This window comes from Lithobates pipiens, unplaced genomic scaffold, assembly GCF_037356315.1.
Source record: "Lithobates pipiens isolate NorthernLeopardFrog02 unplaced genomic scaffold, aLitPip1_a1.2 Scaffold_30, whole genome shotgun sequence".
Taxonomy (NCBI): domain Eukaryota; kingdom Metazoa; phylum Chordata; class Amphibia; order Anura; family Ranidae; genus Lithobates; species Lithobates pipiens.
In genome coordinates, this window is record NW_027507791.1 from 69,118,006 (window position 1) to 69,143,938 (window position 25,933).

At 44.3% G+C, this 25,933-nt stretch overlaps 1 protein-coding gene across 1 annotated transcript in view; it reads right to left on the reverse strand.

Annotated features, from left to right (window-relative positions):
- Window positions 1-25,572, reverse strand: part of PPM1A (protein phosphatase, Mg2+/Mn2+ dependent 1A) — a 72,634-nt gene extending 47,062 nt beyond the window's left edge. The window contains exon 1 of the mRNA XM_077464384.1: window positions 25,259-25,572. The gene's annotated coding sequence lies outside the window, so the exon portion shown is untranslated. The remainder of the gene's footprint in view (window positions 1-25,258) is intronic.
- Window positions 25,573-25,933: the final 361 nt, after the last annotated feature.

The window sequence follows — 25,933 nt, forward strand, 5'->3', positions numbered from 1 at the left end:
CCCGAACAGACTGAGGTGCAACCTGGCAGCGTCGGATGGATCTAAACAATGTCCCAAAGATGTTCCATTGGATTTAGGTCAGGCGAAAGTGGGGGCCCATTCAATGGTATCAATTTCTTCATCCTCCAAGAACTGACTGCACACTCTTGCCACATGAGACCAGGCATTGTGCTGCACGAGGAGGAACCCAGGACCCGCTGCACCAGTGTAAGATCTGACAATGGGTCCAAGGATTTCATCCCGATTTCTAATGGTAAACAGGGTGCCACTGTCCAGCCTGTAGAGGTCTACGCATCCCTTCCATGGATACGTCCCAAGACCATCACTGACCCACCACCAAACTGGTCATGCTGAACGATGTTACAGGCAGCATAACGTTCTCCACAGCTTTGCCAGATCCTTTCACATGTGCTGAGGGGGAACCTGCAACCTGCTCGCATCTGTGAAAAGCACAGGGCACCAGTAATGGACATGCCAATTCTGGTGTTCAATGGCAAATGCCAATCGAGCTCCACGGTGTCAGGCAACAAGTACAGGGCTCACTAAAGTCGGTCCCTCAGGCCACCCTCACGAAGTTTGCCTGATTGGTCAGAGACCTTCACACCAGTGGTCTGCTGGCGGTCATTTTTTAGGGCTCTGGCTGTGCTCATCCTGTTCCTCCTTGCATATAGGAGCATATACCAGTCCTGCTAATGGTTAAGGACCTTCTAGGCCCTGTCCAGCTCCCCTAGAGTAGCTGTCTCCTGGCATATCCTCCATGCTCTTCACACTGTGCAGGGAAGTCAGCAAACCTCCTGGCAACGACACATATTGATGTGCCATCCTGGAGTTGGAATGCCTGCACAACCTCTATAGCGCAAACCTTGGCAACAAATATATTTTGGAACTACATTTCTCATGATGCTCATGCACTATGCAGTGTAGTTGAGTATCATGGGAAATTTAGTTCCAAAACATCTGGGGTGCCAAAGTTCACCATCACTGTAGGGTCCAGGTATCACCTAATGCTACTAGTAGTGACACTGACTAGTCAAATACAAAACTAGTGAAAAACAGTCAGAAAAGATGAGCAGAGAGGGGAAAAAAAAAAAAAAAAAAAAAAAAAAAAAAAAATCATTGGCCTCCACCTGTAAAACCATTCCAGTTTTGGAGGTCGCCTCATTGTTGCCCATCTAGTGCACCTGTTTATTTCATTAACACCAAAGCAGAAACTGATTAACAACCCGATCTGCTATTTAGCTGATCATATCAATATCCCAGGAGATTGACAATGCTATACTCTGATTAAAAAGTGCTCCTTTCATTTTTTTGAGACTCTCTATCCATTCCACACAGTCACTATTGTTCTAGGTAAATATATGTCTAAGGCCCCTTTCACACGCAGGCTGTCCGATCAGGTCCGCCTATCAGTTTTTCAGGCCAGCGTGATCGGACACTCCATTTACCTCTATGGAGTGGCAGATGTCAGAGGTGGAAAAGCGGTCTGTTTTCATCCAATCTCCCCATAGAAGAGAGCTAGACGCTGTCCATCTCTGCTCAGTAAGCGGAGACGGATCTGTCATTCACCTGCTCAGCAGAGCAATCACCCTCTGAGCAAGCGGCTCCAGCAGAATGAAGGCACCTGTGCGAAAGAGGCCTTAAGGTGCTATTAACATGAAATTTTCATACATACAAAAACCAAAACAAATGTTCAGAAACAAAGATAAGTGCAATCAAATGGAATGACCTTTGTTGGCAATGACAGCTTCAAGATGCCTCTTGTATGGAGAAACTAGGCGCATGGATTGCTCAGGTGTGATTTTGGCCCATTCCTCCAGTCTTCAAATCTTGATGGTTCCGTGAGCCTCTTCTATGAATTCTGATCTTTAGTTCTTTCCATAAATTTTATATTAGATTCAAGTCAGGTGATTGGCTGGGCCATTCTATCAGCTTTATTTTCTCTGTTTGAAACCAACTGAGAGTTTCCTTAGCTTTGAGTTTGAGATCATTGTCTTGCCGAAATGTCCACCCTCGTTTCAGCTTCATCAACCTGGTAGACGGCAGCAGACTTATCAAGAACGTCTTTGTACATTTTCCCATTCAGCCTCCAAACTTGACTGCCGGTATGGTGTTTTGGGGGTGATGTGCAGTGCCATTTGACCTCTAAACATGGCGTATTTTGGTTCTGACCAGACCATATTCACCCAGCATTTCATAGGCTTGTCTAAATGTTGTGCAGTAGACTGTAAATGATCAACATGCTTTTTCTTGTGTGGTGCGTGTGCATACAGGCCATGGCGGTCGAGTGCATTTCCCATTTTCTTTGAAATTCAAGGTCTTTCTGAAGCTCTCAAATGATCCTTGGCTCTTGGACAGCTAACCTGTCTGATAAATTTCATTCCTGTCAGAAATCTTGCGAGGAGCACCCGGCTGTGACCAGTTTATGATGAAATTATGTTCTTTCTACTTCCGGATTATGACCCCACAGTGCTCACTGGAACATTCAGATGTTTAAAAATCCTTCTTTAACCAATGCCATCAGTATGTTTTGTTACAATAAGGTTGCAAAGGTCTTGAGAGCTCTTTGCTTTTACCCATCATGAGATGTTTCTTGTGTGACACTTCCGTAATGAGAAACATTTTTATAGGCAATTAGTTGAGACTGAACCAGCTGATAATTTGCACACACTCGGGGTAGAATTGCTAAATACTGATAGATTTCAGCTGATGTCCTGGCTTGCCATGCCTTTTTGTACCTCATGTGTTCAATACTTTTTCTGTGTCATTCAATTTTTTTTTTTACATATAACTTAATTTCTGAACAGATTTGTTTTGGTTTCTTTGTACGTATGGATTACATGGGTTGTTGCCAACATGTGGTTTAACCACTTCAACACCAGGCACTCCCCCCTTTCCTGCCCAGGACAATTCTCAGCTTTCAGCGCTGTCGCACTTTAAATGAAAATTGTGCGGTCATACAACACTGTACCAAAAACAAAATTTTTATCATTTTGATCACACTGAGGTTTTTATTTTTTGCTAAACTAAAAAAAGACAATATATTATATATATATATATATATATATATATATATATATATATATATATATATATATATATATATATATATATATATATATATATAAAAACTTAGTTTGTCATAAAATTATGTTTTCTCCTTCACTGATGGTCACCGATCTGTAGAATTGATGGTCACCGATAGGTGGCACTGATATATAAAAAACTTATGAGCACTGATAGGCAGCGCTGATGGCCACTAACAGATGGCACTGGTGAGGTACTAACAGGTGTTACAACTGAGCACTGACTGGCAGCTGTTGGGCAGTAATTGGCACATCTGATGGGGTAGTGCCAATTATCCCCACCGACAGGGAGAGCTGCCGATCAGCCGAACTGAGGAATGCCATTTACCGGCACTTCCTGGTTCACGCGATGATTAGCTGTGATTGGTCACAGCTGATCACGTGGTAAGAAGCCTCTGTCAGAGGCTCCTTACCATGATCGGAGATGCAGCCAAGGGCACGTGCCGGCACATTATCCTGCTGGACGTGAAGGATGGGATTATTCGCCATTTGAATGAGCCTTACCCACTCTAATTTCTTTTCATATGCATGTATTCTCTACCAAAAATATAGTGTAAAATCTGTTACTTGTATACAAAAATTTCAGTTTAAGACAATGAAATCTTCAATTCTCTTCCCAACTACTCTGGCTGGGTGCTGACAGCAGTGTTATGTGACCGATTGGGTCCATATACATTTAAAACACATTGCATTATTGAATTAAATATTCAGTGTTCTTTAGCCCAGTGTTTCTCAACTCCAGTCCTCAAGGCGCCCCAACAGGTCATGTTTTAAGGCAGGGCTCGACAAAACCCGGGCGCCAGGTCGCATTGGCGACTAGAATTAGCGATTGGCGCCTGGGGCAGCACAGCTGGGGGTATCCTGTCTCCGTGGACCCCCCCGGCGTGATTGCGTCGGGCCGCGCCGCCGGCGGCCGGTAATTGAGCCCCCGACTTTGAGGCCTTCTGTGATCCTATTTCTTCTGGAATCTGGCGCCCTCTTGTGGTGGCCGTTGGAATTACAACCAGCAATGCTAATGGAGATATCTCCTTTCATTTACTTAGAACACCTAAACACACGTATGTACGTACACACACATATATATATATATATATATATATATATATATATATATATATATATATATATATATATATACACACACACATACACATATATACATACACACACACTTTTTTTTACATTATTCTAACACCCTAGAGTAAAATGGTGGTCGTTGCAATAATGTCTGTCACACCATATTTGCACAGCGGACTTACAAGCGCACTTTTTTGGGGTAAAAATAATTTAATAAAAAAAAAAATAAGACAACAGTAAAGTCAGCCCAATTTTTTTTTTTTATATTGTGAAAGATAATGTTACGCTGAGTAAATTGATACCCAACATGTCATGCTTTAAAATTGCGCCCGCTCATGGAATGGCGACAAACTTTTACCCTTTAAAATCTCCATAGTCGACGTTTAAAAAATTCTACAGGTTGCACGTTTTGAGTTACAGAGAATGTCTGGGGCTAGAATTATTGCTCTTACTCTACCGATCGCAGCGATACCTCACATGTGTGGTTTGAACATTGCTTTCATATATGCGTTCGCTTCTGCGTGCAAGCTTGGCGGGACAGGGCGCATTTAAAAAATTTTTTTTTTTTTCTTTATTTTAAACTTTTATTTTTGCACTGTTCTTTTAAAAAAAAAAAGTGTATCACTTTTATTCCTATTACAAGGAATGTAAAAATCCCTTGTAATAGAAAAAAGCATGACAGGTCCTCATATATAAGATCTGGGGTCAGAGAGACCTCACATCTCATATTTACAAAAATCGTCATTTGAAAAAAATAAAACAAATAAAATGTCCCTCTAAGAGCTATGGGCAATGACTTGGAGACAGGTGGGGGGGGCGGCTATCTTCCCCTCACTCGTCTCCATGTCAGGCCAGGGACAGGTCCAGATCGCTGTCACGGACCTGGCTCCTAACTTTTTTAGCTGGCTCCTAGATTCCAAGCAAAATTTGTCAACCCCTGTTTTAAGGATTTCCCTCAGATGAAACGGCTGTGGTAATTACTAATGCAGTGAAACTGATCAAATCACCTGTGCAAAATAATGGGAAGCCTGAAAACATGACCTGTAGGGGCGCCTTGGGGACTGGAGAGGAGAAACGCTGCTTTAGCTGTACACACTGAGCACAATAAAATAAACATTCCTTGTTAAAGGTTTGATTAAAATTCTTACCCCAGCACTTTAACTTAAAGCGGGAGTTCCTCCGTTTTTTTTTTTTTTCCGTTTTTTTTTAAGTCAGCAGCTACAAATACTGCCCAGCGCGCCTGTGATGTCGGCACCCGCAGCCGATCTCTCGATCGGCTCTCTGGTGCTGCCGCCATCTTGGGTATGGGAATCAGAAAGTGGAGCCTTGCGGCTTCACTTCCCGGTTCCCTACTTGCGCATGCGCGAGTCGCGCTGCACAATAAGGATGGTCCCCGCTGTCTCTGGGATCCATGTGTTTCCCAGCAGAGAGGGACCCGCAGAAAGTGGCGTAAATATTCACAGATTCTGCGGATATCTATGCCGGAAGTGGGTGCAAATACCTGTACTATACAGGTATCTGCACCCACCCTTCCCCCTGAAAGGTGCCAAATGTGGCGCCGGAGGGGGGGGGGTTCCAATGAGTGGAAGCTTTACATTTTAAGACCAACTCTGGGCAAAAAAAATAAAAAAATTCCATGCAGTGGGGCTGTCTGCACTGGACAGATCAACTGCTCATTTTGTCTAAGGGTGAGGAGAAAGTTTACACTCACCCGGATCCTTCGTTCCATCGATAAAAAAGGCTCTCCCTCGTGGTTCAGGAGTGAACTGTTTCTGGTCTATGGAGCCTGCTCTGGGCTTGATGATGTCGTCAGGAACAGTTAACAATTCAACACCGCTGGAGGAGGGAGGAGCCCAATGGGAGCATCACATGGGTGCTGCTAAGCCCTACCCTAAGCCCGTGAACCCTCCCGCCGAAGATGTAGCGCCACGGAGCTGTGCTCCACCCCCCGCTGTCGATCACCTGCCGGTTCTTCGTGTCCTCACCCGAAGGAGCTGTTGGAGAGTGACCCAGGAGTGTCGAGGAGGTCCCTCGAGTGTTCTGGAGGTAGCAGGCATTGCGGCAGCCTCCCCGGTTCCTGGAGTGCTTTCCTGGGAGAGCGCGGCTGAACAGAGCCGCCCCGGTGGAGCCTTTGTGAGTGAGGTAGACATCCCGGTTTGGCTGACGTTCCCGAGGACCTCCCACAGAGGGGGGCTCTGGAGTGATGGGGAGGTGTGAGGAAATCTGCACGGCTGTCAGCTCCCTCGGGAGATGAGGAAAATCCCCCCCCCCCCCCACAAGTCTCATTCTTAGTATCAACAAAGCAAAATCTACTAAAAGCGCTGGGTAAATGGCTGGAAGCTGATCGATGGGTAAGAGACTAGAGTTAAGACATCAGGCTATGAGACAATCTGATTATGCTCGGAGATGTATGGACCTTAATGTGGAGTGTGTCCGGGGGTGTCGCGCTCATTCCTTCTGGGACTTTTCTGGAGACCTTAGCGTACCTAAGAGTGCTACACAGAGGTTTCGAGGTATCAATGTAACTATTTCTCCACTGTGTCGGACATAACATAGCGTCACCGCACTTATTCTGTTATTACATAGGACATGAAAGCTGTGTACCTGAGGTGACAATGCGTGTAGTTACACACAATAATATATATTATTGTGGGAGTAGAGGGGTGGTCGGGGGGGAGGTGTTGCAGTGGGGGGGGGACCTGCAGAGTGGGTATGTGTGGGGAGACTACAGGTCCCAAGGCCTTTTTCCAAGGCAAACTCCCCAACAGGACGTGGGGGGGAGGGAAAGTGGGGGGCTGTGGTTGAGGGTGCAGGTTGGGGGGGGGGGGTCTCTCCAATATGTGATATAATATAGTCAGCTAGGTACATGGGTTACTGGAAAGGCTACAATCAGGGCAGATGGAACACGATACGAGAAGTTTAGGATGCGGGGCTGGACGGACGAGTCTATGGGAAGATTGGGGATGAGGGGTGGCTCTACTACAGATGACTACATTAAAGCAGTGCTCGACAAAACCCGTCGCCAGGTCGCATTGGCGACTAGAATCAGCGACCTTGCGCCTGGGGCAGCATAGCTGGGGGTATCCCGTCTCCGTGGACCCCCCCCCCCCCCCTGCGCGCGATCGAGCCCCCGGCTTTGAGGCCTTCTGTGATCCTATGGTTCCTTCTGGAATCTGGCGCCCTCTTGTGGTGGCCGTTGGAATTACAACCAACAATGCTAATGGGCCAGTCTTTCTCCATCCCTTTACTTAGAACCCCTAAACAAAACCAAAAAAAAAAAAAATATATATATATATTTTTTATTATTTATTCTAACACCCTAGAGAGTAAAATGGTGGTCGTTGCAATACTGTCACACCATATTTGCACAGCGGACTTACAAGCGCACTTTTTTTGGGGAAAAAAATTTTATTTAATAAAAAAAAAAAAAAGACAACAGTAAAGTTAGCCCAATTTTTTTTTTTTTATATTGTGAAAGATAATGTTACGCCGAGTAAATCGATACCCAACATGTCACGCTTCAAAATTGCGCCCGCTCATGGAATGGCGACAAACTTTTACCCTTTAAAATCTCCATAGGCGACGTTTAAAAAATTCTTCAGGTTGCACGTTTTGAGTTACAGAGGAGGTCTGGGGCTAGAATTATTTCTCTTACTCTACCGATCGCAGCGATACCTCACATGTGTGGTTTGAACACCGCTTTCATATATGCGTTCGCTTCTGCACGCAAGCTTGGCAAGACAGGGCGCATTTAAAACAATTTTTTTTTTCTTATTTTAACTTTTATTTTTATTTTTTTCACTGTTCTTTAAAAAAAAAAAAAAAAATATGTGTCACTTTTATTCCTATTACAAGGAATGTAAAAATCCCTTGTAATAGAAAAAAGCATGACAGGTCCTCTTTTATATATGAGATCTGGGGTCAGAGAGACCTCACATCTCATATTTACACTAAAATGCAATTTAAAAATGTCCCTCTAAGAGCTATGGGCAATGACTTGGAGACAGGTGGGGGGCTGGGGGCTATCTTCCCCTCACTCGTCTCCATGTCAGGCCAGGGACAGGTCCAGATTGCCGTCACGGACCTGGCTCCTAACTTTTTTAGCTGGCTCCTAGATTCCAAGCAAATTTGTCAACCCCTGCATTAAAGGTTGTGTCGTATAATGTTCAGGGGCTAAATACACCCCGCAAAAGAGCTAATATTCTAAGAGAAATTAAACATTTAAATGCAGATGTAGTTCTATTCCAGGAAACCCATATTGTGCAGGATTCTAACTTAAAGATATGGTCCAGCGACTATCCGCTGTGGTACTACGGCGACACCCCAATTAAAAGGTGCTAGGGGAGTCGCCATAGGATTCTCGAGATATGTAAGATTTGTCCCCGAGGAAACTAGGGAGGACGCGGAAGGGCGTTACTTGTTTCTAAGAGGAACTATAAATGCAATTAATTATTCAAAGCAAATATCTACGGACCTAATAGTAACCCAATAAAGTTTTTTTTGCCGGCGGTAGAAAAATTCATGGAGTTCAAAAGGGGCTGGGCCATGATCGCTGGCGACTTCAACTTTAGCATGGACCCGGGTGTAGACAGTATGTCTAAGGGACAGAGGACTGAGAATGAGCAGCGGAAATTACTTAAGAAGTTGCACCAGCATCAATTGATGGATGTTTGGAGAACACAACATGTAAAAATACAGGACTACTCATTCCACTCCCCTGTGCACGGGACGTACTCGAGGATTGACTTAATTCTGGTAGAACACAGGGTGTTGAACTTGGTGGAGAGTTCAAACATAGAAACTTGGGTTCTCTCAGACCATGCCCCAGTGTCAAACTAAAGGTGGAGGGGGAACGCAAAGGAGTTAATAGGTGGAGACTAAATGAAGATCTGTTGCAAGACACGGAGGTTGTCGAGAGGTAAAAAAAAAAAAAAAAAAAAGAAGAACTAGAATGGTACTTCGCAATAAACAGCTCAAGCTCCATTTCGGAAGCTACAGTATAGGAGGCCCATAAGGCCTACATTAGGAGAGATTTGATAGCAATTGAATCTGAAAAAAAAAAAGGGGGGGGGGGGCAAACAGTCAGAAAAGAGACAGCCTTTACAAAGAAATACATGCCCTTGAACATAGTCGGGGGAAATACTGGTGAGGAAAGGGCAGAACAGGAAATTAGTTTAAAGCACATGCAATTAAAAGATCTTATAGAACAATAAAAAAATAGTTCCCTTTATTACCGCCAAAATCTTGCCAAAATGTTAAAGTCAATTTTATTGAAAGCATCCAAAATCAGGGAAAGGTATTTTCAACCCCAGAGATTGCTCAGGCCTTTCATGAATATTATGAGAACGTATACTCAACCCCAAAAGACCTCCCGAACATCGTTAAAAAGAGACAAGAAAATACTAGAGACTTTTTAAAACAAAAAGCCTAGAAAAGATCCCTCTAGATAAAGCTGGCCCCCTGGAGGACCCCATAACAGAAGCAGAAATAGTTCAAATGTTAAAAAAGACAGCGGCTGGGAAAAGCCCTGGACCGGACAGGTATACGATTGCCTATTATAAAAAAATTCAGAGACATCTTGGTTCCTAAATTGGTTTCCTATATGAATGGGATAGGTGTAGATTGGGGAATACGGCATGAAGCGCTTGAGGCTGAGATTGCCATAGTCCTTAAGGAAGGAAAGGATCAAACCCTGTGCTCTAGCTACCAGCCCATTTCCCTATTGAACGCCGTTCAATAAAACGGTTTTCTATGATTTTAGCTAATCGATTGAAGACCGTAATGAATGCTCTGGTGCATACAGACCACGCGGGATTGGTTCCTAGGAGGGAGAGTAGGGACAATGGCATTGGAACCCTCTTGGCAATACATAAGTTGAAGGAGAGTGGATCCCCAGGGCTATTACTGTCAATAAATGCTCAGAAAGCATTCGACAGTAGACTGGGGATTCATGCAAATTCCCTGGAGGCAATTGGGGGTCGGACCCAGGATGACAAGGTTGATCAACGCCTTATATAAGCAATCCACAGCACGGGTCAAAATAAATGGGACTATCACAGCCATTTGAAATGTTTAATGGGACTCTACAGGGTTGTCCCCTGTCCCCTTTATTTTGTCACTGAAATCATCACTGGCTAGGATAAGACTGAATCTCGACATTATGGGAATCCCGATTGATAAAGTTGTCCATAAAATAGCGGCATATGCCGATGTCTTGTTTTATGTCACCAGCCCTAGAAGAACCCTTCCTAATTTACTGAACACCTTAAGGGCCGGTTCACACAGCGATGCGCGGCGAGGCGTCTCCGACTTGCCTCGCCGCGACCTGCACGGACCTCAGCGGCGACTTGCAGAGGACTTCTGCATAGAAGTCAATGCAAGTCGCCCCCGAAGTCGCCCCGAAGTAGTACAGGAACCTTTTTTCTGAGTCGGAGCGACTCGAGTCGCTCCTCTCAGAACGGTTCCATAGGACTGAATGGGGGCGACTTGCGGGAGCGAGGCGAGGCGAGCCGTGTCGCCTCGCGTCGCAGTGTGAACCGGCCCTTAAAAGGTTTGGCGAGGTTTCGAACTTCAAAATGAATCCTTCAAAATTTTAAATACAAATGTTGGCCTGCAGGATGTGCGAGTGCTTAAACAGGACTTTCCATTTATATGGAGGGATAAGGAAATTAAGTACTTGGGAGTCAAAATAACACCCACACCATGTACCAACAAAAAACTTTATTGTGTTAATAAACAGAATTAAAACTGGAGTTAAATACTATCGCCTCAAGACAAAGATCCTGGATTAATAGGATAAATTGCCTGAAAATAATAATACTTCCCAAGATTTTATATAAAATACAAATCCCAATCCCAGAAATAGATTTAAAAAAATTAAATCTGCTTTCCCCCGGGTTTATCTGGAGGCATAAAAGGCCAAGCATAAGCATATAAAAATACTAGTTAGAGATAAGACAAGGGGGATTGGGTGTCCCTGATATTAAAACTTATTACAACTATTTTACTGGCACGGGCGGTTGAATGGAAAAGAGATAAATAAGTAAAAAAGTTGGGTCAAATTAGAAAGTTGGATTAGGGAAGGTAATTTGGACCCCCACACACACACTAGAAAATTAGAGACTCTCGCACGCACCCGATTATACACTTAGCTATGTTAACTTGGGATAGAGTTCACAAAACTGGGACTTCAATTCTCCCTTGATACCACTATGTAACACATACTATTTTGTACCGGGGATAGAGAAGATTCATGGGGAGCGGTTTAGGAATAAAGATATACATCTAAAAGATATCACAAGTAACAGTAAAATCCGCACTTTTCAAAAACTAAGGAACAAAAGAGAGGAGTTAGATATAAATTGGTGGCAGTATGCTCAGCTGAAACACTTTGTGGAATTCCTCCCCCAGCCGATCAGGTCAGAAGATAGTCTGCATCCACTAGGGCAGGTATGTGTGACATCTGACCGAAGGAGAGGGATCTCGAAGACATAAAATTTTGAATGGCCTTAAAATTACGGCGCCCCCTCCTTATATGAGAAAATGGGACGAAGAGTTTGAGACAGGAAGTACAGAGGTATATAAAATATTAAGGATGCCGCACGCGACATCATCAGATGTTAGTACACTGGAAATGAACTATAAGTGTATGGCACGGTGGTACTTAACACCAGATTATCTCAATTTCAGAGAGGGGCCTCTAATCTATGCTGGAGGGGATGTCCAGAAATTGGAACTATGTTCCATATTTGCTGGACTTGTCCTAAAAATCAAAGTAATTCTGGAAAGGAATACTATCAATAATAGAAGAAATCGTGGGTCTTAAAATCCAGGAAGAGCAAAGGGTATGCCTGCTCCATGGGATAAATATGCCCATAAAACAATATAGAACACTGATACCAGCTTTCCTAAATGCTGCAAAGAGCTTAATCCGCCACCAGTGGAAAGATCCAGAGAGCCCCTCCCTGAAGAGTTGGTTTCGCAAAATTAATCAGATTTACAATCTTGAGTCTTTAAAGTATAGCGGAGAAATAGGAGAAGTTGGGTTCGAAAAAAGATGGAAGGATTGGGTTGAATACAAGCAATCATCGAGATACGCAGATAGGATGTTAGATGTACCACAGGATGACCATGGATAGAAACGGAACAACGAAAAGAGTACGTTGGTCCTTAGAGATTTGGAGAGATCCTAAGGGGGGTGGGGGGGATGTGGGCGTTTCATTGAGCTGGAGGGGATAACTTTTTGTAAATCTGTTATTTCTAAATGGGCGTATTCTTTTGATATATTCAAGGATTAACTGTTACAATGATGTTTAAAGATGCAGACACAACAATGAACGATAGAGTTGATGTAGGTCTCTCTAAAGTGTTTGCTGAAGTAGCAGAAAAAAAAAAAAAAAAAAATATTATATATATATATATATATACATATACATATACATATACATATACATATACATATACACCAAGACCGCTGGAGTGCTGGGTTGCCAGACTGGTCATGTGCTGGGAAAGTCAGAATAAAAGTGGAGCCCCAGCCCCCCCCCCCCCTTTAAAAATGAAAACAGTCAGCAGCTACTGACTTAGCTCCCGAACTTCCAGGGGACATCACTGTAACCGAGGGGTTAATCAAGTGTGTGGATGAAGGAATTGGATAACTCTTCATTCAATCCGCTAGTAGTGCACCCCCTCCAAAAAAAAATGGGATGCCCAACTGCTTCAAAACAGTGTGAATCTGGCCTAAAGGCAGGTGTCTGCCCTGCAGGCTGCAATTGCTTTACAGAATCTACCCTGGTTGGAAGGCAAGATAATGGTGACCAACAAGATAAGTTGGTATCTGGACACGATTCAGTAAATGACCAGTTGTGGTCACTTTAAAGTATCTGAAAATATGTATGCACCTCCAATCATTACCCAAACTGCATGTGCATCACAGGCAATGCTCAAAGAGAGAAAAAAGTAAATTATGCACAAGCTAATGCACAAATGAGTGCTGCGCTGGGCACCAAGATGCATCTGTCAAAACGTATCAATTTACTTATTTGTATGAGCCCTAAAGCTGGATACACACACTATACAATTTGCTTTAGATTTACCAAAACCATATAATATGAGATCACACCTAATTTCAATTTGTATGCAATCAGGCAGAGCCTCGCACTAGTTGAAGATAAATCTAGGGCTGCAACTAACGATTATTTTTATGATCTATTAGTTGGACGATTATTGTTTCGATTTAATCACCTTAAAAAAAAAAAAAAAAAAAAAAAAAGGAAGTGGGTCAAATTGACATTCATTTTCAACCACAACAGGAAAATTTGGAAATAGAAAACATCTTGGTCAAAGTAATTTTCAGACAGTGTATGTGGTTTTCGTTCAGAAATTAATTTTAAAAACAGAATGTTAAAAATTTTAAAAACAAGTGAAAATTTCAACCAAAATTCTTTCATTCAGCGAATAGTCTGAATATTCTCATCTGAAAACTGATCTGTGTGCCCAGCACAAGGCTCGGTACACATCTATGCTGCTTGCTTTTGATCCGTTTCTGCAGTGCGTTTTGATTTTTGCGCACATGATTTTACTGCAATTTGCATTTTCTTTGGTCAGATTAAAAAACACAAATTGCTGCAAAAATGCATTACATGCTTTTCTGCAGCTTCTCCATTGACGTATATTGAACCAGTAAAGCACCATTTTGCGTTAAAAGTCCCTGACCCTTTCAGATGTGAACGTGTCCCATAGGAAATCATGGAAATTAACTGTAGGGCATTTCTGCAAAAAGCACCAATAAACACATAGATGTGAACAAGGTCTAAGATGTTTAGTAACATAATTGGGTTAAAAAAAAAAAAAAAAACGAAAATTAGCCCTTTATAGTAGAAAAAAAAAAAAAAAAGCAGATAATCCCTACTGTAGGGGTTCATTTTTTTTACTGTAGAAATGTGAAAGCGATTATTTGCACTTTGTACTATAAAGGGCTCTTTTTTTAACCCCATTATGTTACTGGCCGATCAATTATGAAAATGGCAATAGATTAATTTCATAATTAATTGTTTCAGCCTTAGGTAAATCTAAAAGGAAATCAAACAAAAGTTGTATAGTGTGTATCCAGCTTAAAGAGGAAGTAAACCCTGATGAGTTTACTTCCTCTTTCATTCCCTGCAAAGGCAAAGCATAATGGACTACTATGCATCGCATAGTAGTCCATTATGTGTCACTTACCTGACACAGGAGCCAGCGAAGTCACCGCTGTCCCCTGTAGTTCTGAGCGTCCATCTTCTTGGTGGGTCTCGCTTCTCCGGCACTGTGATTCGCCGGAGCAGCGATGACACCACTTCCGCGCATGCGCACGGGAGCCGAGACTCGCGGCATTGCCGTCATCGACGATGCCCCACTTAGTGCGCCTGCGCACCGCTGTCTACGGCGCATGCGCCGTAGATAGCAGTACCCGTCTTCGGGCAAATATCTCCTAAACCGTATAGGTTTGGGAGATATTTCTTGGACCTACAGGTAAGCCTTAATCTAGGCTTACCTATAGGTCAAAGTGGTTTGTAAGGGTTTACAACCACTTTAATATGCTAGTAGAGAGAATGGGGGAGGCGCTCCTAAATAGACAAGGACAAAAATATGGGATGAGTGGTAAGAAGGGTAAAGTAATACACGGAAATGGCTATAAATAAGGGATTACATTACATCTGACATGGTATTACCTGTCAGATTACAAATCTCTCATACAGCCCACGTTCTACAACAAGCTTTGCTTAACCACTCGGGCCAATTCTGACACTACTCTCCTACTTGTAAAAATGTTTTTTTTTTTGTGCTGGAAATATACCTATAACCCACAAACATAAAAAGTTTCTTAGCAGAGCCGCTATAAAATAAAAAAATAAAAATGGGGGGTTGAAATTGTCACAGTATCTGCGCAGCGGTTTTCTAGAAAAATCGAAGGTCTATTTAACACCAAACAGCACACTGAGACCCCCTGTCACACTGAGGCTGTGGCCGCATTAGCGCTAAAGCACCGCCACTAGCGGGGAGCCTTTAACCCCAAAGAAGGGGTTAAAAGCACCAGTGTTGCAGCACTTGTAAAGCGCTTTGAAAGTACTGCCCATTCATTTCAATGGGCAAGACGCTTTGGAAGCGCTGTATACAGTGCTCCAAACTGCCCCTAAGATGCTCCTTGCAGGACTTTTTCCCACGTCCCGCAATAGCACCGCCCCAGTGTGAAAAAAAGACACACTGAAATGAATGGGAGGCGGTTTTCAGGCGCTATATAGAGTATTTCTAGCGCTAAAACGCCTGAAAACTGCCTCAGTGTGAAAGGGGTCTAATTAGGCACACATTTAACCTTGATCAGCCTAGATTTTTAACCCCTTCACAGCCAGTGTCATTAGTACTGCGACCAGAGTGGATAAAAAAAAAATCTATGCTTTTTTTTTTTTTTTTTTAAAGTGGTTGTATACCCCAATTTGTCATTTTTGCCTATAAGGCTTACCTGTAGGTAAAAATATCATCTCTTGAACCTATACGGTTTAGGTGATATTCCCTTTGCATGCAGCCGCCAACGTTAGCGGCGCATGCACTCCGAATGGCCAGCTGCAGGTCCAGCAGAGGCTGCCGGACCTTGCAGGGAAGAAGACTCCCGTGCACATGTGCAGGAGAAATGTCATTGCTGCTCTGGCCACTCACATCGCTGGAGCCACGAACCTGGAAGAAACGCAGAGGGTATACAACTGCTTTAAAATTTTAATTTTCCAGGCCCCCCCTCAAAAATTCAAAGTCAGCAGCTACACATACTGCAAGCACTAACTTAAAGAGGGATTCCACCTACAAAAAAAATATTAAAAGCCAGTAGCTATAAATACTACAGCTGCTGACTTAATGGACACTCACCTGTCCCGGGTTCCAGTGATGCCGGCAGCCAAGGCCGATCGATCGGCCCTCGGCTGCTGCCGCCACCATTCTAGGTGAGGGAATCAGGAAGTGAAGCGAATCGGCTTCGGTTCCCTACTGCACATGCGCGAGTCGCGCAGCGCAATAGGAATTGTCCGCGCTGTCTCTGAGACCCGTGTGTGTCCCAGCAGACAGCGCAGCAGGACAGGAAATGGTGTAGACTCCCACGGGAGCCTATGCCCGGAAGTGGGTGTAAATACCTGTCTTTGACAGGTATCTCCACCCCCCTCCCCCCTGAAAGGTGCCAATTGTGACACCGGAGGGGGGGAGGGTTCCGATCAGCGGAGGTTCCACTTTAGGGTGGAACCCCGCTTTAAAGAGGAGCTGCACAAAAAAAAAAAATATTAAAAGCCAGCAGCTACTAATATTGCAGCTGCTGACTTTTAATAATATCACACTTACCTGTCCCAGGTTCCAGCGATGTCGGCGGCAGATGACGAGCGATCGCTCGTCTCGCTGCAGCCACCGCCGCCATCCTCTGTCAGGGAATCGGGAAGTGAAGCAAGAGGGCTTCACTGCCCGGTTCCCTACTGCGCATGCGCGAGTCGCGCTGCGCTGGTTCCCCGCTGTGTCTCTGGGAACTGTGTGTTTCCCAGAACACAACGGGGGGCGGAGCCATGCGGCGGTGGGCGGAGCCATGCGGCGGTCTGGCCGGAAGTGGGTGCAGTTACCTGGATTATCCAGGTAACTGCACCCCCCTCCCCCCCGAAAGGTGCCGATTGTGGCACCGGAGGGGGGGAGGGATAATACTAGCGGAACTTCCCCTTTAGGGTGAAGAACCGCTTTAAGATTAGAACACTTGCCTGTGCTGGAGTCCAGCGATGCCGGCACTCCAGCCGATGTTTACACTAAGTTTCTCTTGGGAGCAAAACATGCCCTTTGAATACCCAGAATAGACTAACGTCCAGGCTACCACTATGCACATCATTCCATCTTTAGGAAAAGCAGGCCTCACACTTGCTCCAGGGCTGCAGACAGTGATGTCCACATCCCAGAAGTGATTCACTACCAACAATCCCCGAAGATGGTCTGCATAGGTCCAGCCTAAACTTCACAAACACCACTCTGGTCCAGAAAAATGTCCGGTTCCTAGTCACAGCCATGTCCCAATGAGGATGCTGACTGATCCGTTATTAGAGGGGAGACAAATATGAAATGGCATTATGAGAACACAGTACCACCAGGAAAAAAAAAAAAAAAGAAGTAGGAAAGTAACACAAACTTTTAAATAATCATTACACTAGTGATCAATATTGTGCACTTGCTGTTCCAAATAAAGAATTACCAACCACTCACAGATCACCCGCCATCGTTATACGTCGGTACTTTGAAGAGGGATATCGTTATGGCAGCAGCTAGCTGCCATAACCCTGGTATCCTCTTCTTCAGCGGGCAGTCCACTTTCAGATAAAAGTGGTCTCTGTGGCAGATTCACCGCAAGATAACTTTTATCGGTGGCGAGAGAGGGCTCCTCCCCCTGCTGCCACGCCCTCCACCGCTTACCAGAGGCAATCGGGTCCTATTAGGTATGGGGACAACTGAGAAGATGGCCCCCACCTGTGTCCATACCAATGTAGGGCGGAAGAGACATCAAAATGTCACTTCCGCTTATAGCTCTTAAAAGAGACATTTTTTCACTGCATATTAGTGTAAATATGAGATCTGAGGTCGGTTTTATTAAGAAGTTCTGTCATGCTATTTATCTATTCCATGTAATAGGAATAAAACCGACAATTTTATTTTTATTTTTTAAAAGAACAGTGTGAAAATAAAAAAGTAAAATAAAAATGTTAAACACGCCCCATCCCGCCAAGCTCGCATGAACGCATATGAAAATGGTGTTTGAACCACACGTGAGGTATCATCGCGATTGGTAGAGCAAGAGCAATAATTCTAGCCCTAGACCTCCTCTAGCTCAAAACATGCAACCTGTTAGAATTTTTTTAAATATCGCCTATGGAGATGTTTAAGGTTTGTCACCATTCCACGAGTGGGCGCAATTTTAACCTCTTGCCGACCAGCTCCCGCCGACATATGTCGGCAGAAGGGCAGGAACAGGCAGATTATCGTACTTTCGCCCTTTAAGAAGCGGTTTGCAGGGGTGCGTGTGCCCTCCATGAGTGCGATTTGTGGGTCCCATGGACGGAGATTATGAACAGAGAAATGCTGATGAAAACAAGCATTTCCCCATTCTGCCTAGTGACAGGACACAGGAGCGGTGATCAGTGTCGTGTCACACATAGCCCCTCCCAACCCAGTTAGAATCACTCCCTAGGACACACTTAACCCCCTACAGCACCACCTAGTGGGTAACCCCTTCACTGTCAGTCATTTTTACACTGAAAACAAAAATAATAACTGCTGATCGCCGCCATTACTAGTAAAAAACAATGTATAAAAATGGCATAAAACTATCCCCTATTTTGTAGACGCTATAACTTTTGCGCAAACCAAATGCCTTTTGCGTTTTTTTTACCAAAAACATGAAGAATACGAATCAGCCTAAACTGAGGGGAAAAAAAAAAGTTTTTTTTAGGGATATTATAGCAAAAAGTAAAAAAAAAAAAAAGTGTTTTTTCAAAGTTGTCGCTTTTTTGTTTATAGCGCAAAAAAAAAAAACCCGCAGAGGTGATCAAATACCCCTAAAAGAAAGCTCTATTTGTGGGGAGCCACGTGGCACGACTGCACAATTGTCAGTTAAAGCATTGCAGTGAGGAATCACAAAAAGTGGTCTGGTCTTTGACCAGCAAAATGGTGGCCTGGGCTTAAGCGGCTAGGGTGTTAAAAAAAAAAAAAATTGATGTGTAATAATTATATATATATATATATATATATATATATATATATATATATATACTTGTAAACACCAAATCTCAGAAAGAGACTCGGTCCTTAAGTGGTTAACCACTTGAGATCCGCGCTATAGCCAAATGACGGCTACAGAGCGGATCTCCTTTGCCGGGACTACGTCTATTGACGTCGTCCCGTGCACGAGCGGCCTGCGCGCCCCCTGAGGGGTGCGCGCTCTGTGATAGGCGAGTCCATGAGACTCGCCTGATCACCAATCCGTGCAAGGGGTCGATCCCGACCCCTTATCACGTGATCAGCTGTCAGCCAATGACAGCTGATCATGTGATATAACGGAGCCGGTAATCGGCTATTATTCCTCCTCGCGCTGACAGCGCGAGGAGAAAAAAAAAAAAGCCGATCACCGGCGGCCGTGATCGGGACATCAGTCCCGATCACGGCCAGCCCTGCTAGTACCCACCTGCCCCCTGCCAGTGCCCACCTGCCCCCTGCAGTGCCAAATGTTTAAAAAGTAAGTGCCACCCAGCAGTGCCACCCAGCAGTGCCCACAATCTGCCTCAAAGGTGCTGCACCCCAGTGCCACTTATCTGTGCCCATCAGTGTCATCTACCAGTGCCCATCCGTGCCACCCATCTGTGCCGCCTTAACTATGCCCATCAGTGCAGCCCATCAGTGCCGCCTAATCAGCGCACTTCAATGAAGGAGAAAAATTCACGGGTTGCAAAATTGTATAACAAACTATTAAACATGATTTTTTATTTTATTTTTGCATCTTTTTTTGTTTAGCAAAAAATAAAACTCCGAGCTGTAACTAAATACCACCAAAAGAAAGCTCTATTTGTGGGAAAAAAATTATAAAAATTTCATTTGGGTACAGTGTTGTATGCCCGCGCAATTGTCAAAGTGCATCAGCGCTGAAAGCTGAAAATTGGTCTGGGACTGAGGGGGGTTTAAGTGCCCAGTAAGCAAGTGGTTAAACCCAAAAGCCTAAAAATTTAATATATTGCAGTTTACCAATCATTAGATGTGGTGGTCCCATTTACAAGTACTCGCCGATACCTATCACAACTGTTTTGTTTTAACTTCAGCTATCAGCAATGGTACAAAGCATTGAAAAATTATTTACAAATGAAAAATAGATTTTTTTTAAATTTAGCGCTTTTTCAATGTGAAATGTGTAAATATATATGTGTAAAAATATTCACTAACAAAGAAAAAAAGTTTTAATTGTTTATAAAATAGACTTGAAGAAAAAATAAATAAATCAGGAAAAAAATAAATGGAGGAGACTAGGGAGTTAATTAAGGCCGATTAGAGTACTTTATGGGTTATTAAGGGGTTAAACAGAGGAACATTTGTTCAATCCTTTGATCTGCAGAAGAAACAAATATACAAAAACAAACAAGGTTTCTTTTTATTTTAGTGTTTCATGGCTGAGCAATGTTGTTAATAAACATTGCCGGCTGCTTTTTTTTTTGACAGCTCCAATTTCCAGACTTCTTAAACACTAGGGAGACCCACTAACAGCTCAAAGAACCGAACCTGAAAGTATCGGTTTCAGGTATCGGTGCACCTGGTGCAACCCTAGTTTTTTTTTTTACTCATTTTCACCTGGTCATCTGGCTAGTAACACCTCCTGTATTAGAATGCCCCAGCTTTCCTTTATGAAGGAACACAGGGACACCTCTGAACAGCAGCATTGTTAACCACTTTCTCTAGACACTGTATACAAGTAAAAATCTATTTTTTGCTAGAAAATTATTCAGAACCCACAAACGTACACATTTTTAGCTAAGGATCTAGAGAATAAAATGGTGGGTTTTGCATATTTTCAAACACAGATTTTTGGGAAAAAACACACTTTCATGAATAATAATGCCATATAACAACCAATTTTTAGGAAAAAATGTGAAAGATGTTACCCGAGTAAATATATACCTGACATGTCACGCTTTAAAATTGCACACACTCGTGGAAAGGCAACAAGATGCAATGCTTTAACCGCTTCCCGCCCGCCCTATAGCCGAATGACGGCTATAGAGCGGACGCTCTCCTCTGGGAGGCCGTCCCTGGACGTCCTCGTGTTTACTTCCTCAATGCGCGCCGCCGCTGGCGTGCATCGGGGAAGTTTTGTGTTTGCCGTGTCCCCCGGAGACAGGCAAACACAGATAGCTGTAAACGGGCAATCACAGCGGCCGTTTACAGCGCGATCGGCCTGTCCAATGAGAGATGATCTCATATGTAAACATATGAGATCATCTCTCAGCGCCGCTCTCCCTCCTCACACAGACAGCGTGTGAGGAGGGAGAGATGAACGGCTGTAGCGGCCGTAAGTGGGGGGGGGGAGTGCCACGTATAAGTGCCATGCGTCATTGTACTGGTGCTCCAGGGCCTTCAAAAGTGTAATAGGTAGTCAACAAGTTAGATGTGTAATTTATGCTCCTAGAACACCTGATGGCGCTCCTTGCATGTTGGGCCTCTCTCTGTGGCCAGGCTGTGAAAGTCCCACATATGTGGCATTATAATACTCAGGATGAGTAGCAGAATTTTTTTGGGGGTGTCATTTGTGGTATACACATGCCATGTGAGAAAAATAACCTATTACAATGACAATTTTGTGGAAAAAAAATAAAAAATAAAATCTTAATTTTGCAAATAATTATGGGAAAAAAATTACATCAAAAAGCTCACCATTCACCATGTAGCAGTATAAATTGTGGCCAAAATTTATGAAGAAAAATTAATCATTTGCATAATTTTGTCACAGAAACAAAGAAATATGCATTTTTTTTCAAAATTTTCGGTCTTTTTTCATTTATAGCGCAAAAAATAAAAACCCCAGAGGTGATCAAATACCACCAAAAGAAAGCTCTATTTGTGGGGAAAAAAAGGACAAAATTCATTTGGGTACAGTGCTGCATGACTGAGTAATTGTCATTCAAAGTGTGAGAGCACCAAAATCTGAAAATTGCTTTCATGCTAATGTTCGTGGCAATACCTGACGTGGCTGTTTACATATGCTTGCGGGACCAACCCGTGTGTTCACCTTTATGTGTGAGCACGGAGTGCGCTTTTATTTATTCTTTTTATTCTACATTATTTTTTTGTAAACATCCCTTATGACAGCAATAGGTAGTGACAGGTTCTCTTTATGGAGAGATCTGAAGTCTATTAGACCTCAGATGCCTCCTCTTCCCTAAAAGCATCTGATCATAAGATCAATGTTTTCAGGTGTTAACTGGTGCCGTTTATGTCTGGGAAATTAGAAGGGATGTCACTTGTTTCCTATACAACAGAGATCGGAGACTTTACGGTCCTCTGCGATAAACCGGCTTGCTGCCTAGATGGGAGATCCTGGAGAAGCATTGGTAGGTGGAGGCAACCCCTCTCCCACCTGTAAAAGCAACCCAGTGACTAATTAGCCAAAAAAGCTGCCCGCTGGCTTTAAGAAAATGATACTGGCAGCTACAGGCATCATCCTGGTACAACCACTTAAAGCCAAATGACAGTCATGCGATTTGGTGTTAAGTGTTTAATCTGGGGAGAGGTGAGTGTTAAGCAGCGCATACACAGATTTTTTTCTTTCAACCAGCAGGTTGAGCGAAAAAAAAAAAAACTGACAGATCCCGGCATCAACACAAGTGATGTTGATGCAGGTATCTCCCCCTGCTGCCCATTGTATTGACAGAAAATCAGAATACACAGCTCACCTCTGCAGCCATTGGCTGCAAGTGCTGACTGAACTCTGGTTTTCCATAAGGACTGTTTGATAGAAGCCATTTGTTAGAACAGCATACAGTGAAATTTGGCCATTCCTGCTAAACCAGCAGAATTTTGGTGTGTGCTTTAGAGGCATTAGATTTAGATACACTAACAGATTGAAACCAAACTTCAGCTATCATTTTTAAAAGAAGTTCACTTTAGGTAAAGAAAAAAAAAATGTGCCTTTGTTTTATTTTCAATATTAGAAGCTTGCAGACTATCAGCATAGCTCTCTGCACCTTGTACAGACAAGTAGTTACTGACAGGAAGTATTAGCGAACTACCAAGAGGTCCAGCACCCTGGTAGTTTATTGAGAACAACAAGCCATCAGCAGCAATGGCTAATTGTAGTTGTAGTTCTCCCATTCCCAGAATTCAATGAACAACATGGTTAGGCACTTTTTTTTTTAAACTTGTGACAGCGGGTATGGGGAGAACCTTGGCCTGCTGTCAAAATGGGGAGGGTGCAGGGGCTGCTTAGCTAGTAACATGTTACACACTAAATCTGGGTGTAACAGGTTACCAACGCTGAAGTTATCCTTAAAGCAAACCATTTTTCACTTTGGAAAAAACATTTTACATAAACGCTAATCATTGTAAGCACCCCCATCAGTGGTAAATGGTTGGTCTCATCCTTGTAACATGGGCAGAGTGGTTGCACAGAAGTCGCTCTAGCGAACGACTTCTGTACAACCGACCTGTCCGATTGGTAGTGCTCGATCAGTGCTGCCAGCTGACCATTGTGTTCTGTAGGTCTCCCTCTGCTGACAGAATACATAGACAGCGGGGAGTATTTCCCCAATCCCCATCAAATATGTGGAAAGAAGAAATGGTCACCTTTGTTCAAGTCGCTGGTTGAATTCATTATATCTGGTCTCCCACAGAACATGGAAATGCAATTTTATGCTGCAATCACATCTCTGCATTTTGAAATGCGGGCAGATTTGAAACGATTCTGCCTGCGATTTCAAAGCGCCGAGGTGTGAATGACAAATTGCAGAAAGCACAAGATCTGCAATTCTGCCACGATAAATTGTGCTGCAAACGCAGCAATCCGCATAGCACAATGCAAGTCATCCAAAAGCATCCCCTGGACTTTTTTTGGGTGACAAGCTACACTCAATGTGTGTTACCACAATTGCAGCGTGGCAGAACTGCACCATGTGTTCAACTGAATGGCAGCTCAAAAGTGCTTTCTACGATCTATCATTCACATGCCGGCGCTTTAAAATTGCGAGCAGACACGCAACAAATCTGCACCCCTTATTTAAAATGCAGAGATGTGAATGCAGCCCAAATATAAACTGCTAAATATATTTTTTTCTGCAGCAGTATATATCAGTCTTGTGACTTCTATCAGTGTCTGATTAAAGTGGTTGTATTGCCAGCTTAGGGATTTTTACCCATAGGTAAGCCTATAACAAAACTTACCTGTAGGTAAAATCAATATCTCCTAAACCTGCACAGTTTAGAAGATATTTACCCTGACGTCAGTGGCACATGCGCTCTAAAGGTCCGGCATATCGTGCCGAGACCTCAGAGCTTGTTGCCAGAACGGAGGGCGCTGAGCGACATCATCAGGGCTCCAGCCACTCATAGCGCCACAGCCTGCAAACCTGTAAGAAAAGCATAGGGAACATGTCAACCCCCTCAGCAGTGACCGACGCGGCTGCGGGGGCTTCATTCTAATGTAAGAGTTTCATAATGTGCTAGTATGAAAAAAAAAAAATTCAGCAGTTTACTACCACTTTAAAGCTATTAGGAGGAGTTTTTCATTCTCCTCTAATTGTCCTGCGAGGATGCAGGACCTCTGCCTGGACAGTGCTGATTGGCCCTGTGTTGACCACATCCACTCTCCCAAGAAAAAAAAAAAAAAAAAAAGCCAACGATACACATCAAACTGAGCATGTTTGGAGTGCATCCAAGGTTGTGATGCAGGAGATGGATTGGGGACAGTGGAAGAAGGGGAGGATCTGTGCATAAACAGCCTTTTTACACAATGCAGAGGATTAACCCTTTAGGTTCCACAGTAAGTATAACCAGCATGCTTTACTGCATATACAGACTGATTTTACTGTTGTGGGTTTAGCAACACTAAGAATACAAATGCAGCCATCACATCTAAGGATTGGTAAGCTGCAATGATAAGTGTTTGGTTTAGGGTACCCACAGGCATTAGGTGACACAGAGGGCAGCCATATACCCAGCGGATAAACAAGCAGAACTGGGCAATGTCCAGCATGCAGAGTGGTGATGTCCCTGTAATGTGTGTGTGTATGGGACACCTTTGCTCGGTGCACGCCTACTGGATGACTGCCTGAGGTGAGCCCGGGCCCTGCTGATGGTGTGGTACTACAACTCCCAGCATGCCCCGGTGCAGAGCCTGGTCCCGGGCGCTCAGGCGGTAAGGATTAGGCAGGCCTCTGGTTGCGCAGTGGGATTTGTCACGGCTCGCTATCCGCCCACTGCTGCCCAGGCTGAGGCCCTGTGTACCCGAGGAGGAGAGCAGGCCTTCACCTCCCTCCACACACGGCCTTCCCTCCCCGCGTTGCGCACTTGGATATCCAGCTCACCTGCCGGGAGAAGAAGCGCCGCTGTGCTGTCTGTCGAGAAGAAGAAGCCGCCGCCTCACACCATTCAGGCGACGAGAAGCGTCTCTCGGCCCTGGCAAGACGGGCTCGTCTTCATTCCCCTTCCCCCACCCCCGCGGGGGACTCGGTGGGAGCAGAACGGGCCCGGGTGTGACGGTTGGAATCGACTCGACTCTCCAGTGGGGGGAGGAGGTGGTGTCGGAGGTTAGGGGGGGAGGGGGGCGGCCGGTAAGTGTCAGCCAGGGACCTCAGAGGATCCTGAGCGCGCTCCGTGCACGAGCCTGTGTGCCGGGCGCGCGCGCCGTAGCTGCGTCATCAAGCTTCTCTCCTTCCCGCCCAGTTCTCCTCTACAGCACGCGAAGGTTCCCGGATGTACTGAGGAGGAAAGCGGAGGGGGGGCTGGTTAGGGACGCGAGTGACGTCACGCTGTAAATGGTGGTTGGACAGGTTGACAGTGTTGTCAATGAGCCACGGTGCGTGTTCGCTGCCTTCCCTCTGGGCTCATTGAGCGCGGCCCCGGGGAGAGCAGGAAACTCACACTGATTACTCTGCTCACCTCAGTCAAAGGTCTGTAATGAATGGCAGGCTTGTCAGCTCACCCTATAATGGAGGGAGGCTCCCTGTGTTCTTGGTCTACAGATCTCCCATGATGCCTCA